Below are 18,155 nucleotides of genomic sequence, written 5' to 3'. Positions count from 1 at the left end.
CAAATCCATATTGTTTTGATGACTTCAATCAATTGGGTAACACAACCAATCGATTGAATTATGAGACTTCAGATTGTTTCGAAGCATTCAATAGATTGCGTAGTATAAGCAATCGATTTAAGCAATCGATTGAATTTTAAAAAACTCACATTTTAGTCATCGTTTAATCGATTGGGTAATATGACCAATCGATTGATTTTTGCAAAAACCATGCTGTTTTGCAATTTTTAATCGATTGTTTTGTGATAACCTGTCGTCCAATCGATTGAGTTATGACCTGAAATCCAATCGATTGATTTTCAAAAAAACATTGGACGAACGTCACGGATCATATATAAACTTTTAATCGATTGGAATGGCCAAAAAGTTTATTACGATCAATGGAATATTATTTTTTATTTTGATTGTTAATAAGCATAATAGATGAATAATAAAATAATAATTTATAAAATAAAAAATAGTTTTTATAATTAAATAAAATATATGGGGTTAATTTGTAATTAAAATTAGAAAATGACTATTTAAAAATTATTATAAAACCTTAAAAAATATGTTTTGTTATAGGACCATTTAATGGTCCAAACGTTATGGGACCATACCCTTAGCCATATTTGTGTAGAGCTATCTAAGTGTATTTGACAAACACGTTGAAAGATAAAAAGTAAGTTTAGATTTCTTGAAAACTTGATCATTGGTTTGACAAATTTTTTATTCATGAACGCAGAAGTGATTTCGCATTCAAAATCATCGTTTATAAGAAACAACAATTTTAGGTTTTTGTGTTTTACCAATAAACTTTTAGCCATCAACATTTAATCTTTATTTATCTTTTACCAACTTTATCCTTTATACATGTTATTAAATTATTTATGAAATTCTTATCATTTATGTTTATATGAACTCTCTTTTTCTATTATTTTATTTTTATTTTTTGTTAATTATTTGTTTGATATTATACATTTTTATAATTGTGATTTTTTTGCATTATTTTTTATTATCTTTTTATGATATAATTTATTGATCCTATTAGATAAAGTAAATTAAACAAAAAATTAATCGTAAATAATAATAAAAAATTATAACATACTAAAAAAGAGTACTAAAAGTACTAAAAATATACTATATAAAAAATATTATCAAAATTTTTTAATTTATTTCAATCACTATCAAAATAAATATTTAATTTTTTTATTATTCTTAGTACTATTTAAAATTTATATTTTTATAGTTTTAATTAAAAATATATTTGTCAATTTTTATATGTTATTTTTATTTTAGTATATAAATATTAATTTTATTATAAAATTAATTAATAAAATCTATTTAAATATTTAAATTAAAATAATAAAATAATATATAAAAATTATTTAAGTTGATGTCTATTTTAATAATTTTTTATCTGAAAGTGATTTTAAATAGAGTAATTTAAATAATATTTATTTTATTATAATTTATTTTGATATAAAATTTATCAAATATAAATTACTTTAATATAAACTTACTTTTCATCAAAATTAAATTTATAACCTCAATTTTACAAAAATTTCTGTTTATAAATCGTAATCTAAACACACTTAATTCTAATTGTGTACCCAAATTAACTTACAAGTCAATTAAGCATTTTTTAAAGTTTATTTATGGTTAAAGTAAAGGGTAACCTGAAATGAAAGAGAGGTGGGCTGCTGAATAGGTGGGATGGTCATGTGAGTAGGCGTGCAACGTGGACTATTGAAGAGGTTCATAGAATGTGACAAGAGCAGCCGAACCAATATATTATTATTAGGCACCACCATTACCATAATACTAAGAATGAATTAGGAAGAAATGAATTAAAGTAGGATATATAATAGGGATAGAGAGAAGCCAAACCCTCTCCTTGGTAACACTAACACATTCTGGAGTGTGTAATGCACCACCGCAAGACGCTTGGCACAACGTGTTTTCATATACTATATACTATTAATCGGTGTCTCTCTTCTCTTTTAATTTCTAGCTCCACCACAACCATATCATATATATATATATAAAGACATTCACACATTAATTATATAACCGCTTTTGTCTCATCGCCATATGGATTGGTGGCGTAAGATCAGAAGAACTTGGTCTGCGCTCTCTACAAGAATCAAGCTTCGCAAATCTGGTAGCTAGCTCCTCCTCTATTTATCTATAGCAATCTCTTGTTGTTATTAATTTTGAATTAAACAATTAAGCACATTAGTATGTCTTTGAAGGAGTACACAACGATGGGGTTGAATACGGCGGCGATGTTGGGTTGCTGAAGTTGAGAGATGATGTGCAAATGTGTGGGTACAGAGATGTTGAAGTTATGTGGAACATGTTGAGTATAACTCTACACCATGATCAAGTGGAAGCCACCAACTCAACTACTACCTGTTGCAACCGTAAATCCATTTCCACTGCTTTAATTATTAATTTCTGAACCTCTGTGTATGACAAAGTTTTGCAGTAGAATATATGTATAGTGTACAATGTATTTTTCTTGCAATACATGTATTTCTTATAGTAAGTAATATATAAGAATAAGGATAAGAAATTAAGAATGAAACTTTTGTTAATAAGAGGGAGAAGAAAAAGTTGAGTTTGATTGCTTCGGTTCATAGCATCTCCATTGTTTGTTATGACTTGCGAAGTAGGTGCCGCTGGGGTAGGTTGGTACTCCCACCAAGTACAGTGTATGCAAGTTACAAGTTACCAGGAGTGGCAACGGAGCGGGTAGGGGCGGGTTTTTGTTTTATCCAACCTGCGGGTACCTGCTCCGCCTCTACTCGCCCCTATAATTATTAAAATTCAATAAATAAAATTAAAAATTTCAAAATTTATATAACTATCATCACATACATAACATAAATTAAAATAAAAATTTAAATATGATACAATATTATTAATTATTTACTAATTATTTTACATATATTATATATATTATATATTAAAATTATATATATTATATATATAGCGGAGCGGGTATTAGCTAAATCCAACCCTGCCCCGCTCCTCCAAAAACTCGCCCCGTTAAAAATCCCGAGCAGGTAGGGATGGGGTGGGTACCCGCGGGTTCGGGTGGTATTACCATCCCTACAAGTTACAACGCTTAAAATGACTTTACTTTCGTCTTTTCTTTAGGGTGGATACGGGTCGGTTTGGTTCGAGTTCAAGTGAAATTAAAACCAAATCGATTAAATTTTAATTGATTTGGTTTGGTTTAAATTTATGTTTTTTTTGTGCATGTATCCGAATTAAATCAAATCGATTAAATTAGATTGGTTCGATTCGGATAATTGGGTATCCGATTACTTTAAAATTTATTAAAAAGACTAAATTTTTATTTTAAAAATTTAACAAGTACAATAAATATTTAACATTAATAGAAATAATCCAAATATATTAAATATCAAAGACATTAAAAACTAAACTCATTAAAATTCAAACATACTAATAGTGAATAATCTTTATCTAATGAAAATACAAAAGTGCAATAAAAAACTCACAAAAAGTTATATATATATATATATTTGTTTTATTTAATTAATATATTATTAGATTCACGGATTGATTTGAGTTTTGCACTCTTAAAATTAATATCCAAACCAATAATTAACAAAGATTATTGATTTGGTTCGAATTGGACCCAATTATCGTTAATTTCAGAACCAATTTATTCGAATTCAAACGGTAATCAAAATATCTGGTAATCAAAATATCTATTATCCATTCTTCAACGTTCCACGCTTTATTTATTTTTTTATTTATACATATTGTTGGCACAAATATAAATATGTAATGCAATGAAGACATGAGAATAACCAACTGTGATTTTTTATATTAAAATATATATTAAAAATAATTATATTAATTTATATTTATACATAAATACATAATAACTAATATTTAGTGTGTATTTAATATTTTTAAAAGATAATTATTATTTTTTAATATTAGTGAAAAATAGATGTTTTCAATTTTTTAAAAAAAATAATGTGAATAATTATTTTTTAATATAGTTTTTGTATAAGAAACTTTTAAATTAATTTGTTTATGTTTTAATTTACCTTATATTATGTTTTTTAAATTAACGGTGATTAAATTCTAATCTTTTATATCAATTTTTTTTTTAAAATTAAGTTGATAAAAAATGACAAAGAGATAGTCATACTTATATGAAACTAAAAAGTATTACAAAATATTGTATGATAAAAGGAAAAATCTCGTAGCAACTATGCAATTAAATATATAAAGGAAAATTATATGATACTTTCTAAGAAAATCACCATGGTATATTGTCTCTTATGTGTCAATAATAAAATTGGAGCATATTTATTTTAACATTAAAAAAAAGATTAAATTAAAACAACTGACTTCAAATTTTAACATCGCAGGATTTTTACAAAATATTGCAAAATATTACAAAATTTTGTATGATAAAAGAATAAATCTCGTAGCAACTATGCAATTAAATATACAAAGAAAAATTCTATGGTACTTGTTACGATGGATAATCAGAAATTAATGGACTGGATTTGTTGGACTGGTCCAATCGTCTGATGGAGGAAGTCTTCGACTAAGTCCATGTCAGAGAGCCTCTATCTGACTTGTATGTATGAAGGAATGGGGGGTAGTACATATAAAGACACTCCGATGCTTAAGTTAGCAAGAGCCTAAGCAGGTTTAGAGAATATTGGAACTTAGAGATACCTGAAGGATGTTATTGTATTTATAGTGGTGAACCAATAACCACCATTGGAGTAGTTTCATCTTTTAAGGAGGATAACCGTCTTTTTATCTTAAGAAAGTTGAGATATGGCTCCTGGAAGTGGGTTGAGAGATTTTAAGGGCAATTACTTATTTGAATAAGTGTTATCTGCCAGCTAATCTTCGATCCCAACTTTCTTGGAGTGAAGTCTGTGTTGAATCCGACCTCTTGGGAAGAGGTCGGTTGCATGGGGAGGCCAATCTATGGATTTAGCATTTTTTTATCTTATTTGGACCTGAGCCTTAGTATTAGGTCAGGGTATGAACAGTGCCCCTACTCGAGTCCGATCTCTTTTACTTAAGAGTTGGATTCGAGTATTTGAACTCAGGCTTGTAGCCGACGTGAAATAGGAATCGATGTGATTAAAAAATTTTCAACTGTCGCGTCTAATCAAACATCGCGTCCATTAGAGTTTTTCGTATTTACACGTGGGGTGGCAGTTACATTGGTAACGGTGCCTCTCTTTAAGGATCGCGTCAATTTACTACTATGCCCCTAATGTGTTTATAAATGCTTTTTCCTCTCTTTCTTTGTTTTCTTTCTGAAAAACTTTTTGCCTATACTCTCTGTTTTGAAAGAAAACTTCTTCCTTCTTTGAGTACCTTAGTTGCTGTCGCACCTGTCCTTCTTCGCAAGCAAAGGTCAGTTCTTTCTCCTCTCTTCTCTTATTAATGAATACTTTTGTTTGTACGTTTTGTTTAGAGGAGCATTTTATAGCGTGTTCGTAGTGAACCGGACTGTAGGCCTAGTGACTCTGTTTTATTGAAGAACTTACTTAGGCCTTTTTAGAGACCTGTTTTTTATCCTTCCCATTTTTCTTTGTAAGTTTCGTTGTCTTTTTACCTACTGTAGAGGATGTCTTCTATTGAGTCCCTTTCACTATGGGTGGACGTTATAGTTCTCGGAGAGGAACCCTTAGTGGACACCAACTATCTCTCCGAACTTCGCGTTCATCATAGTATTTGTCTTTTAGAGGAGGATGAGTATAAGTACGAATTGATTGCCCTGGGTCCTGAAGACTCGGCCTGTTTTGGGAGGGCTGCTGATGCTGGCCCTCATTTCTTTTTCATCTATGAGAGTCTTTTCACCCGTCATGGGTTGTCTCTTCCTTTTTCTGACTTTGAGATAGAAGTTTTGAACCATTGTCGAGTTGCCCTTACTCAGCTCCACCCCAATTCTTGGGGTTTTATGAAAATCTATCAACTTGTCAGTCGAAAGTTGGACTTTCCGATCTCCACCAAAATCTTTTTCTATCTTTTTCATCTGATTAAATCCTTCAGTGGGTAAAATAATAAGCAGCAGTGGGTGTCTTTCCAGCCCATCCAAGGTCGGAAAGTTTTCAACCTTTTTTATGAATCCTTTCATGACTTTGAAAACTTTTTCTTTAAAGTTCAAGTCGTAGACGGTCACCACCCCTTTTTCCTGGACCAAAATTCTTCTCCTTGTTTTCCCCTTTATTGGTTAGAGGCCTCCCCTGTGGATAAATATGCCGTGGATGACCTGGACGAGGTCGAGGAGGCGGTTGTGGTGTTTCTCCGAGAAGTTTGGGAGAGTGCCCCTTATCTGGACACAAAGAAGTTCCTCCAAGGGTCTTCGGGCTTTGTTCGGGCCCATATAGGTAGATTTGTTGTTGACTTTCGATAATTTCCGACTTGATTTTGGTTGCTTCCGACTTTGAGATCTCTTCGAGTTACTATTTCCGACTTCTTCTGATTTGTGGATTAATTCTTTGTTTTCCTCTTTTTCAGAAATGGTGAAGACAGCTTCTAACTCCTCTTACCAGAAGGTCCAAGATGCCAATAAGAGGTCTCGGACCCGAGTTGACGCCGCCAAGGCTGCTGGCACTCTTCCTTCTAATTGACGTTTGATTATTGGGGCCCGGCCTGTGAGCCCCTTGTTTTTTAAACAATTTGATATTTTTGTTTGTTGTGGTGGTGGTTTGCTCCTAACATGTTCTGGCCTTTTGTGGCCGTAAATGAAATTAGAAATACCCTTTTTTGGATAAGGGTTTAGTATATCTTTGGTGCATGCATGCCTTTTCAAGTTTTTTATGAAAACCCCCTTTTGATATTTTTTTGTTTTTGAAAAAGCCTCTTGTCTGGGCGAGCTGTGTTTTGTCTGATCTATTTTTTGGATTTTCAAAGACTTGACACAGCTTCTGCCTTTTCCCTTTTATCTCTTTTTGACATTCCTTATTTATTCAAATTTTCCTTATTTGAATTGTTTGTAACTTAGGTTATTTTCGCGATGCATTTCCATTTTTCTCGATTTTTCTGACTTGTGAGTCAATAATTTTCCGAATTTATCATGATCTGCTTTCATAACCTCTTTACACCAACTCGTACCTCGTCGTTTTATCCTAACGACCTGCTAGGTCGGTTCATGGGATTTTCACGTTTTGTCGAGTTTAAGTCGGCACGTTTCGTAGAAATAATAACTTAATGGAATTTACAAAGAGATGTAGAAAAAGATCTTTATTTATTTTGCAAAGGTACCTTTTGCTACCAAGGGTTTAGAAATTGTTGCCCCTTAGCCTCCACTTTGATGTCTCGTTAAAAACCCCCTTCAGGAAAACCCTTTCTTTGGGAAAAAAACCATGAAGTCGGAAAAAGAGTACATCAGAGAGTGGAGTTTGCTTTTAATTATTGTATCTTTTCATATTACAAGCATGTCACAACCTAGGTAACTCGGTGCCATTTAAGTCGGTCACCTTGTAATAGCCTTTTCCTAAGACCTCAAGAATTTTGTATGGCCCTTTCCAATTAGCAGCGAGCTTTTCTTCCCCATACTTGTTAACTTCAATGTCGTTTCTGATCAAGACCAAGTCATCAGGAGTGAAGCTTCTTAGAATGACTTTCTTGTTATAACTATTTGTCATCCTTTGTTTCAATGCTACTTCTCTTATCTGGGCTTGTTCTCAGACTTCAGGGAGTAGCTCGAGTTCTTCTTTGTGCCCCTGTATGTTTCTAACCTCGTCGTAAAAGCTCACCCTTGGACTTTGCACGTTGATTTCAACTGGTATCATGGCTTCTATGCCATAAGCAAGTCGGAAGGGTGTTTCCCTTATGGCAGACTGAGGTGTGGTCCGATAAGCCCATAGTACTTGAGGAAGCTCTTCAACCCATGCTCCATTTACATCTTGCAATCTTTTCTTCAACCCAGCCATTATGACCTTGTTAGCCGCCTCGGCTTGCCTATTTGCTTGTGGGTGCTCTACCAAGGTGAATTGATGCTTGATCTTCAAACTGGCTACCACGTTTCTAAAGGTAGAGTCGGTGAATTGAGTGTCATTATCAGTGGTGATGGAGTGAGGTACCCCATACCTTGTGATAATGTTCTTGTAGAGGAATTTCTGACTTTTTTGGGCAGTGATGGTGGCCAATGACTCTGCTTCGATCAACTTCGTGAAGTAGTCTACCCCCACTATTAGGTATTTTACTTGTCCAAGTGCTTGGAGAAAGGGTCCTAATAAGTCCAATCCCCATTTTACAAAAGGCCATGGAGAAGTTATGCTGATGAGCTCCTCGGGGGGAGAGACATGGAAGTTCGCATGCATTTGGCATGGCTGGCACTTCTTCACGAATTCGGTGGCATCTTTCTGCAAGGTCGACCTATAGAACCCAGCTCGGATTACTTTTCTAGCTAACGACCTAGCTCCAAGATGGTTTTCGCAGATACCATTATGAACCTTTTCTAAGACTTCTATTGTCCTTGAGGTCGGGACGCACTTTAACAATGGTGTAGATATTCCTCTTTTATAGAGGATACTTTTAACCAAAGTGTAGTTTTGTGCTTCCCTCTAAATTTTCTTGGCATCTTTTTCCTCTTTGGGTAGGACGTCGAATTTTAGGTATTCTATTAGTTGGCTCATCCATCCGATGTCTAATCTGGAGACTTCAAAGACGTCTTGCTTGGCCTCTGCTTTTACCACAGAGGATTCTTGGAGAGTTTCTTGGATCAAGCTTCTATTATTCTCCCTGACTTGGTACTTGCTAGCTTGGAGAGGGCGTCCGCTCTGCTGTTGAAATCTCGAGTTATATGTTTGACCTCGGTTTCTGCAAAATACCTGAGATACTCCAAAGTTTTGTCCAAGTACCTCTTCATATTGGGATCTTTAGCCTGATACTCTCCGTTTATTTGTGAGGTCACCACCGGAGAGTCGCTGAATACCACTACTTTCGTTGCGCCGACTTCTTCTGCCAGCCTTAACCCTGCAATTAAGGCTTCATATTCTGCCTGATTGTTGGAAGTTGGAAATTCAAATTTGAGGACAACTTCTACTTGCGTTCCTTCTTGGTTGACTAATATTTTTCCTGCACCGCTTCTGATTTTGTTTGAGGATCCATCTATATATAGCTCCCATGTAGTGGAAGCTTCCTCTTTATCTCCTGCATATTCTGCTACGAAGTCAGTGAGACATTGGGCTTTAATTGCCGTCTGAGTTTTGTACTTTAAGTCAAACTCGGATAGCTCTACTGCCCATTGAACCATTTTACCCGCAATATCTGTCTTCTGAAGGATTTGTTTCATGGGCTGGTTTGTTCGAACCCTTATAGTGTGAGCTTGAAAATAAGGCCGTAACCTTCGAGAGGCTACTATTAAGGCATACGCAAACTTCTCAAATTTTTAATACCTTAATTCAGGGCCTTGTAGGACTTTGCTGGTGAAGTACACGGGATGCTGCCCGACCTCGTCTTTTCATATTAGAGCTGACGCTATAACTTTGTCGGCTATGGACAAATACAGGACAAGTTCTTCCCCAACCTTAGGTCGGGTCAGAATGGGAGGTTGGCTTAAAAATCTTTTGAACTCCCGGAATGCTTCTTCGCACTCATGAGTCCATTCGAACTGGCATCCTTTTATTAGTATGGAGAATAGTGGTAGGGATCTTAATGATGATCCTGCCAAGAACCTGGAGAGGGTGGCAAGTCGGCCGTTTAGCTGCTGGACTTCCCTTAAGCAAGTCGGGCTTTTCATTTCTAGGACTGCTTTACACTTGTCAAAATTGGCTTTGATTCCCCTTTGTGTAAGCATAAATCCTAAAAACTTTTCTGCCTCCACCGCGAAGGTGTATTTTACAGGATTTAGTCTCATCCCATGCATCCTTATGGTGCTGAAAACTTGCGAAAGGTCAGCCAGGAGGTCGGCCTCATCCTTGGTTTTTAGTAGCATGTCATCTACATAGACTTCCATTATATTCCCAAGATGAGGTGCAAACACCTTATTCATCAGCCTTTGGTATGTGGCTCTTGCATTCTTTAGCCTGAAAGGCATAACCACATAGCAATAGTTTGCTTTTGGCGCGATGAAAGATGCCTTTTCTTGATTCGGCTTATACATCGGAATTTGATTATATCCCGAGTATGCGTCCATAAACGACAAGTATTGATACCCGAGCTGGAATCTACTAAGGTATCAATGCTTGGAAGTGGATATGGGTCTTTAGGACACGTCTTATTCAGGTCGGTATAATCGACGCACATCCTCCACTTGCCGTTTTGCTTTTTGACCAGCACTACATATGCCAGCCACGCCGGATATTTAACCTCTTTGATGAAGCCAGCTTCTAGGAGGGCTTGTACTTGCTCTTCCACCACTTGAGCCTGTTCAGATCTGAGCTTCCGTCTTCTTTGCTGAACAGGCCGCGATCCGGGGTATACTGAAAGCTTATGTGACATGAGTTCAGGATCTATCCCTGGCATGTCGGAGGCTTTCTAGGCGAAGAGGTCAGAATTTTCCTATAGGAGCCTTATAAGTTCCTGTTTCAGATATTCTTTTAGGTTGGCTCCTATGTTGGTATTTTTTCCTTCCTCTTTTCCAATCTACACCTCTTCAATTTTTCTCCCGGGTTGCGGTCGTAATTCTTCCTTAGCTCTAACTCCTCCAAGCTCTATGGTGTGAATCTCCTTGTCCTTTTCTCTCAGGTTTAGGCTTTCATTGTAGCATTTTCTCGCCAGTTTCTGGTCTCCCCTGATGGTTGCTATCCCCTCTGATGTTGAGAATTTCATGAAAAGGTGGGGAGTGGATACCACTATTCTGAGCCGATTTAGGATAATTCTGCCTATTAGGGCATTGTAGGCTAAACCCACATTGACGACTATGAAGTCGATGTTCAGAGTTTTGGATTTTGCCCCTTTTTCAAAGGTGGTATGTAAGGGTATGAATCCTAGTGGTTTTATTGGTGTGTCCCCCAACCCATATAGGGTGTCAGGATAAACTTTTAACTCCTTTTCATCCAACCCCAGCTTATCGAACGCTGGTTTGAATAGGATGTTGGCTGAGCTTCCTTGATCTACCAGGGTTCTATGAAGATGGGCATTGGCAAGGATCATGGATATCACAACTAGATCATCATGTCCAGGAATAATTCCTTTCCCATCTTCTTTAGTAAAAGAGATGGTAGGAAGGTCGGGAGCTTTGGCCCCGACTTGGTAGACTTCCTTCAAATGCCTCTTGCGGGATGACTTTGTGAGACCGCCTCTACCGAATCCTCCCGAGATCATATGTATATGTCTTTTTGGGGTCTGTGGTGGTAGATCTCTTCGGTCCTCGTCGTCTCGCTTTCTCTTGCCATGATGATTCGACCTTTCTACGATATATCTATCCAGCCGACCTTCTTTGTCCAGCATTTCTATCACGTTTTTCAGGTCGTAACACTCATTCATTGAGTGACCATAAATCTTATGGTACTCACAGTAGTCGCTACGACTTTCCTCCCTTTTTGTTTTTGATGGGTCTGGGGGGGAGGTAGCCTTTCAGTATGACAAATTTCCCTGTAGACATCAACTAGGAAAACTCGTAGAGGAGTATAGGAGTGATATCTTCTAGGCCTTTCCGGGCCGACTTCCTCATTTTTCTTGGGCTCTCTCTTTCTCTTTTGACGAGTGAGAGTGCCCAGGTCGCTAATTTGGCTCTCGGAGCCTGGTATTTTTTTCCATGTTGATGTACTTCTCAGCTCTTTCATGTACATTACTCAAAGAGGTCGGATGCCTTTTTGAGATGGACTAGGAGAATGTGCCTTCCCGAAATTCATTTACTAGGCCCATGATCACTGCCTCCGTGGGCAGGTCTTGAATCTCTAAGTACACTTTGTGGAACCTTTCCATATAGTCTCTCAAAGGTTCCTCGACCTCCTGTTTTACACCCAGGAGGCTCGGTGTATGCTTTACCTTATCCTTTTGGATAGAGAACCGCATGAGGAACTTTCATGAGAGGCCGTCGAAACTAGTGACTGACCTTGGAGGGAAGCTGTCGAACCACTTCATCGCTGCTTTGGTGAGAGTTGTCGAAAAAGCTTTGCAGCGAGTAGCATCAGAAGCGTCGACCAAGTACTTCCGACTTTTGAAATTGCTTAATGGTGCTTTGGGTCAGTGGTTCCGTCGTAGAGGTCCATATTAGGGCTTTTGAAGTTCCTTGGAACCTTTGCCCTCATGATGTCCTCGCTGAATGGGTCCTCTCCTCCTAAGGGAGAGTCTTCTCAGTCGCTGCGAGAACTTTGACTTTTAAGAGCAGACTCCAACCTTAAGAGCTTTTCTTCTAGCTCTCTTTGTCGCTCGATCTCGTTTCTCAAGTTTCTCTCTGTCTCTCGTTGTCGCTCCAGTTCTTGTTCCAACTGCTCCAGGTGCCCTTGGTGACCGTGGAACAATCCCATGAAATCAGCTGCATGGGATTGTCCCTCCTTTTTGAATTCGCGCCCTTCAGAAGAGTTTGCCTTTGGGTCTTTCAACCCAGAGGTGCCCTCTCTATGCTGGTTGGTCACCCCTTGATGGGTGACTATATCCGCGTCGTGGTTTCCAACGTCATGATTCTCTTGCTTAGAATCGGACGCTATGTGGCCATCTTCGTGTGAATCGTTCGCCATTACTGGTTGATCTCGCAAGTCTCCGGCAACGGCGCCAATGTTACGATGGGTAACCGGAGATTAATGGAGTGAACTCGTTGGGCTGGCCCAATTGTCTGATGGAGGAAGCCTCCGACTAGGTCCGCGTCAGGGAGCCTCTGTCCGACTTGTATGTATGAAGGAATGGGGGTAGTACCTGTAAAGACACTCCATTGCTTAAGTTAGCAAGAGCCTAAGCAGGTTTAGAGAATATTGAAACTTAGAGATACCTGAGGGATGTCAGTGTATTTATAGTGGTGAACCAATAACCACCGTTGGAGTAGTTCCACCTTTTAAGAAGGATAACCGTTCCTTTATCTTAGGAAAGTTGAGATATGGCTCCTGGAAGTGGGTTGAGAGATTTTAGGGGCAGTTACTTATTTGAATAAGTGTTATCTGCCAGCTAATCTTCAATCCTGACTTCCTTGGAATGAAGTCTGTGTTGAATCCGACTTCTTGGAAAGAGGTCGGTTGCACGGGGAGGCCAATCTATGGATTTAGCATTTTTTTTATCTTATTTGGACATGGGCCTTAGTATTGGGTCAGGTTATGAACAGTACTTTTTGAAAATCACCACGGTATATTATCCTTACGTGTCAGTAATAAAATTGGAGCATATTTATTTTAAAATGATAAAGGAAAAAAAGATTAAATTAAAACAAATGATTTCAAATCTTAACGATTTCAAAATGAGAAAGTATAAGGAGCCAATGGAGTATCTATACAATGTGTATAATAGGAGTTGAGGAATGTTCGATTCAGTAGGATATTAGATGTTTATTATCCCTGGTACCCGGATGGTTATTCTGGATAGTATAGGTATATTGTGTTTGAGAAATTAATAGTATTTTATCTTGGATGTTCATTTTTTAACTTATATTAAGCTAAATAAATAGCCCATTATACACATTGTACAAATACTCTATTAGCTTCCTAACGGGATTCTTTCAAAATTTTTAGTCATGTTGGAATTGCTACATCAGTAGCATCATCATAAATAAATGAAAATAAATTATTATTATTAAAATTATATTAATTTAGTAAAATTAAAAAATATTCAATAAAATTATTTATTATATCATTTCAATAATTTTATCAAATTTAATTTTAATGAATATAAAATTAATTTATATATTTTATAAACTAAAATATCAATTCTTAAATCTTTTATATTAAAATTTATAATGATTAATTAAATTATTTAAGTTTAATTATTTATTATAATAAAAAAATAAAACGAGAATTTAAATTATATTTGTACAAATAACAACGCTAGAAAATTTATGCAAAATCAATAGATTAGAGTCAAGTATTAATTTCTCGTAGAGCCACATTTTTTTGTCATACTAAAGATATAACATATTCAAATTTTTTTAGTCAATTTCATTTAAAATGTAAATGAGATACTTATATATCTATTTAATTTTTACGATAGACTATTGAATAACTAAAAAGACAATGTTTATATTTTATTTTAGATTATTTTAAAAAGTAAAATCGATTTACATAATTCATTTAAATTTTATATTTTAACAAATTTTTAATAAAAAATATGAATTTTTATTATTTTAATTAATTTTATAATATAATAATAATAATAATAATAATTATTATTATTATTATTATTATTATTATTATTATTATTATTATTATTATATTAGACATTAATAGACTTTTTTAATATTTTATTTATATTATTTTATTTATCTTATTTATAGTGTAAATGAGATATATTTATATACATCTTGTTTTTATTATAAATGGAATAAGTAATATTACATAAATTAATAAATACTCTTACAATAATATATTTTGATAAATAAAATACTTAATTTATTTATTTAAAAAGATTTCTCAAAATTTTTATTATTATAACAAACTATTGTTTAAATAAATTTAAAATGTATTAAAAATTAGATTAATATGATGAATTTATTAAAATGATTTAATAATAATTTCTTTTTTCCTGAAAATTATGCAAATGGATTTAATGGTTACTTGATTAATTTCTCTCTCTCACGGACTTGATTTAACATTTGAGATTATTTTACTTTAATTTAATTTTTTTCATTAAAAAAAGTCTCCAATCTTTAACAATTGACGGCTCAATTTTATGAAAATGGAGGGTATGTGTGTGCTATACTTTGATATGGATTCATGGGGACTAGACATATATGTGGGACAATTTTTTATCAGTGTAATATAAAAGAACTCGGACCGTACGTGTTCTTTGGCTTTAAATTTTTCAATAACAAATCGCACAGTTCGATTTGTTTGGTAAGAGAGGTAAAAATTCGGATAATTGAAATCGGACCCTACAATTTTGTAACTAAGAAATGTGATTGCAATTCGCATGGTCCGAGTTCGTAGCTGAGAATTTGAATTGGGAAACAATGAACTCGGACCCTCCGTTTTATGGAAGGGTTAAGACGAACTCGGATGGTCCGAATTCGTTTCTTTTTTTTTGGTCCAGGTTAATCTAGTCGAAGGGTGCGAGTTCGTTAAAGATGGTGATATAAAAGTGTGAAGTGAACTGGTGGGAGCTTAGTGGCGTCTTCCTCCTTCTTGATCGTCTGCTTCTTCTGTTTCTTCTATCTGGTTTTTTCAGTTTTGATTTTGAAAATCTAGTAGCTAAGGCTAAGGTTATGCTTCTTTTGTGGTGAGTGAAAAAAATGAGTGACAGAGTATTACTAAAAATATACTATTTTGGTCAAATTTTGTTACAAACGATTGAAGGAGTAAAATTTATTTGTGAAAACCCACTAGATGTTATTATTCCTTTTATTGTCTCTTTTGAAGAGTTCAAAGGTGTAATTTGTGAAAAGATTGATTCTGAGAGGGCAAGAAAGATATCCTGTATTCTATACAGATATCCCATACCAGTGTTTGGTGGATTCGTCCAGTATCAAACCAAATATATGACGGACAAAGCGAGCATGTAGGAGATGTTTTCAATGTATATTGAAAACCGGTCTCAGATCTCGTTCATCGAGTTGTATGTTGAGTTTGAACAATCTGAGGCTGACCGGAATATTCTATGGGAAGATTATAATAGTGACAGTGAAGAAGAGTTCGAAAGCAACTATGAATTTGTTATTCCAGATAGAGATGAAGATCAAGGTGACAGAACCATCGCCCCAGATGTGACAGAAGTGCCAAATGCACTCGCAAACGAAGTGCCGTTTGAGGAGCCATCATTCATGCGAGTTTTAGACTTGGAAGCCATGCATGTTCCGGAATTTCTGGAATATATGACTGCAGGTACGTAATCGTGGTATTAGTGTTTTTTTTTAGACATTGATTGAGTTATGAATAATTAACTTTTTATTTAGCATTATTTAATCATCCGTAAATGCTCCTCCACCCTATCGTTGTACCGATTCGGAGGAACTAGGTACCACATGTCAACCTTCTTAATTTCTACAAAAAAAAACATAATAAATTACTAGTCAGATAATTAACAATTACTAACTTACCATCATCAATCATTTTACTGAATTCTTATATAACAAATTCTTCTACCTTCTAAAATTATTTAATTAATCCTTAAAATTATTCATAACTGCAAATAAAAATCATTACTAATACATATATTCCTAATCAAAATTCTCAACAATATTACAACATCTAGAATAATATCTAATATTAATTACTCATTTGTTAAACATTTTTTCCTCAATAATAAAAAATATTAACAATCAGTATATGCCATCATTCATATTCTAACAACGGTAATAATTAACTTGCTAATAATAATTACTACAATTAAAAAAATTTAAATATTGTCATAATAAAAAATCTAACATGCCTTAATTAAAATAATCCTATTAATCATTCAGTATTTACACTTTCTCACAATAACAATAACATTAACATTTAACTTTATTGATAACAGTTATAGTTAATTTTTTTAAAAAATATTTAAATATGATTAACTTACACATAATTATACTAAAAATTAATAAAAATTTAAAAAAATTACATTCTCTATTGAATAACCATTCTGTTTACTTTTTTTTTTATTACAGTCGAAAACTAACAACAATAATAATAACGAATTTCCTAATAATAATATTTATAATTAAAAATCTGTAAAAAAATTTTAGAAAAATCTAACAAATATTAAAAAATTAGTCATAACCATTCTATTTATATTCTTCATCTGTATTTTTAACAACAATCATAATAATTAAATTTTTAATATTAATAATTATAAACATAAAAAAATTTATAAAATTTAAAAAAATAAAAAAAACTTACGTAATCAGGATCACTGAGATAATGAATAATATGAAGCTCAGATCGATCAACATCTTTAACTTTATATTTTTTGGGCATGATTATTTCTCTTCCACCATGCAAAACGTAGCTACGCAGAAAGGAAGAAGGAGGTGACTCAAGCTGAGAGTGAAATGTGAGAGAGTGAATTGTAATCGGATGGTGAGAGAGGGTTGAAAATCTTTGTTTGTTTTTTAGGGGCATCGTTTCGGAAATCAGCAAGAGAGCGACGCGTGTGAAGTGTGGCTTCAATTCGGACCGTGCGATTGGTGTGATTGCAAATCCAATGGTCCGTGACCTATATGAAACTCGGAGGGTTCGAGTTGCAACCTGCCCTGAACCAAATGCACGCTACTCGGACCGTGCGTGTTGTGCGTGGAACTCGGAGGGTCCGAGTTGTTTCACCCCTGACACCACAATTTTGTGAAGCACTCCCCACTCCCATTTCAGAGTCCTACACCTTCTGTGCATCCATATGTAAATTAAAAAGCGACAATTGACCTATAAAAATAGTATGTTATGTTAATTTTCTTAGTAAGCACCATATAATCTCTCTTATTTAAAATGGTGCCCGAGATTTATGCCATATATTAATTTGATTTCTGGAATTTTAGTTACAATATTATCATCTTTGAGATTAATCTCCGAATATCATATCGGTCTCTCAATTTTTCTCGACGGTATCTTAGCAAATAAAGTAAGGTGAAGCACTTCAGTGCCACACTAGACACGGTAGCGTTTGGTGGAGAGACAGAGACAGAAAGACTGAGACTGAGAGACAGAGACTAAGAGACAGGGATTGAAATAAATCTCAGTATTCTGTTTGGTGCAAAATGGGAGACAGGAGTTGAAACAAGAATGAAACTCTAATTTAATTTGCACAAAGGATAAAATTGGAATTAATTAATTGAAATGAAAGTATTTTAGGTATAAAATGTTATTAAAGTTTCAGTTTCCATCTCTAAAAATTTCAGTCCCCTGTGTCCCTACTTTTTGGAGGTACTGAAATACTGAAATTTTGGAGACAGAGACAGAAATTTTAGTACCAGTCTTTGAACTAACAAACACGATACTGAGTCTCAGTCTCTCAATCTCTGTCTCAGTACCTGAAAACAAACACTACCTAAGGTAGCGTTTATTTACAGAGACTAGAACTCAGATTGGGAGACAGAGACTCAGTATTATGTTTGTTGAGCTAGAGACTGGTACTTAAATTTCTGTCTCCGT

The sequence above is a fragment of the Arachis stenosperma genome, chromosome 1, assembly GCF_014773155.1.
Source record: "Arachis stenosperma cultivar V10309 chromosome 1, arast.V10309.gnm1.PFL2, whole genome shotgun sequence".
Taxonomy (NCBI): domain Eukaryota; kingdom Viridiplantae; phylum Streptophyta; class Magnoliopsida; order Fabales; family Fabaceae; genus Arachis; species Arachis stenosperma.
This window is presented reverse-complemented; position numbering follows the sequence as displayed.